The following is a 2,347-nucleotide window of genomic DNA, read 5'->3' on the forward strand; positions in this document are numbered from 1 at the left end:
AGCAGGGTAAGTGGACAGATAGTGACAAGGTGGTCCAAATAGGCCTCTTTGAGGAGGTGGCATTAACATAACCCTAAAGTGAGGGAGTGGGCCATAATAATATCTGAAGAACAACATTCTAGGCAGAGGGGAAAGTAAGGGCCAAGACAGTCTGGCACATGCTTGGTAGGTATTAGAACAAAAAGGAGGCCAGAGTAGCTACAGAACAAGGGAAAGGGGGAGCCAGGGGCGAGGTCATGAAGAACCACATAGGCCAAGCTAAGGATTTTGGATGTTAGCCTGTGGGGGCGTGCTCTTTGGAGGGTTGAAACAAGACAGTTACATGGTGTTACTTCACTCTGAACAGGATCACTCTAGAGGTCTGGCTATGGCTTAAAGGGTGGGGCCACGAAAGGTACAAGGGCACAAGCAGACAGTGAGGAGATTCTTATGTGGTAGCAGTGAGAGATGGTGGTTTGGAGCGGGAGGAATGTAGGGAGCAGGAGCAAGATGGATGTTGGAGGGATGGAGCCATTCAAGAGGGAGACCTCCCAGACGGTGTAAGAAGCAGGGAAGAACAGAACCGAGAGCACAGGGGCAGGAGCAAGGAAACTGTAACATGGAAGAATATAATCATCCACACTCAGGGGCGGTTTAGAAGCTTTGAGGCAGAAGAAGGCAGGCTACCCTGGCCTTCAGCTCAACCACTTTTGTTTTTTTTGTTTTTTTCTTACGGATCCCTGTGGAATAGCTGTTGATTTTAGAGGAGGGTGAATTTGTCAATGTTGAAAGAAGACCCACTTGGGAAGAAAACTTGATTTTGTGTTTCCAGTGTATGACAGGAAAATGTTGACCTCTCCAGACCTCAAGGATATATGTAAAACAGAGAGCTTTTTACCTCATACTATCTAGAGTCTTAAGAATAACACCTCGAGGGGAGCTTGGGTTGTTCAGTTAAGCTCTTGGTTTTGGCTTAGGTCATGATCTCATGTTTGTGAGATCCAGCCCCACATCGGGCTCTGCGTTAGTGCAGAGTCTGCTTGGGATTCTCTCTCTTTCTCTCTCACTGTCCCTCCCCCCGCCGCCCCCACCAAATAAATAAATAAACAGTAAAAAACAAAAGTAGCAGAAGAATACCTTAAGACGCCTCCTGCTTAGCCTGACTCCATGGTTTCCTGGACTCTGTGTACCAACATGTGGTGGCCCCTGTGGCCTGTCCTGAGGGCCACCACTCATTATCTCCACACTAGGTAGCCTGGTCCATCTGGCTCTCCAGTCTACACACTGGAACTACGTTAGCATTCTTGAAGTCCTCATCTGTGGCCTTTTCTCAGAAACCTTCAGGGGCCCTTATTGCTGAACAAATTGAAGTAAGTGCTTCCTCTGAATGGCCCAAATCTGCGTCTGTGTCCTCTTGGTCTTCTACTCATCCCAGGGCCGGGACAAAATGGCACTGCTTGCCATTCTCCAAACATGCGCCACCTTTTCCTGCCTTTACTACTGCTCCTCCCTAAATATTTATCCCATTCTTCTCTACCTCTAGAAAACTTACCATTCAAGACCCATCTCTAATGCACTTTCTCCATCAACTCTTTGTGATGTGAAACGTGGCCTTAAAAAGGAAATGTGGCCTCTTTTCCTTAAAATAGTTTCACAACTCACTATTCTTGTGGCATTTGCCAGGTTCTTTGTGTGTTGGTGTTACCTGTGTGCTTGTCTTACTCTCCATTCCCTCTGCACGATATGCTGGGGCTTTAGGGAAAAACCTCCCTTTGCCTTTTGTACCGTCTGAGGTCAGTAGCACAAGGTCTTGAACCTAAGAGGCAGTCAACAAATCCTGAATTGGATTACTCTTCACAGGAGACAAACAAGAATTTTGAAAGAAGTCTGAATGTGGGAAAAGTGACTTGGAAGCAAATATGTACAAATGTTGGAATGTGCTGCAAAGAAAAGCAGAGAGGCAGCCAATGAGATGGGCACAGGCACAGCGGGCAGCCAATCTCCTGGGCCTAGCCGTGAAGGAGGCACAGGCCTACAGCCAGGACTAAAAGGTCACCCTCCCACATGTGGCCCTGCTGTCTGGACCAATCACCCCAAAGTTCCCCTAGAGTGCAGAAATTATAGGCGCTGCCCTCACCTGGGCAGTTGTTCTCCTGCTATCAGCTCTCCCAGGTAGCTTAGGAGAGCCCCCTTACCAGTCATTTTACATAACAGCTGCGTGAGCGGAACAGCTGACCCCCTCTACTCTCTTAATCTGCGGGCCTACCCCTCGATAAAGGCCTTGATTCACCAGAGCAGTTCAGACTTCCTCCTCCTCCTCATTTATTATGGTTCTCTTTAACTAGTTATCACCATGAAATAACCCTAA

This window comes from Panthera leo, chromosome C2 (genome assembly GCF_018350215.1).
Source record: "Panthera leo isolate Ple1 chromosome C2, P.leo_Ple1_pat1.1, whole genome shotgun sequence".
NCBI classification, from domain to species: Eukaryota; Metazoa; Chordata; class Mammalia; order Carnivora; family Felidae; genus Panthera; species Panthera leo.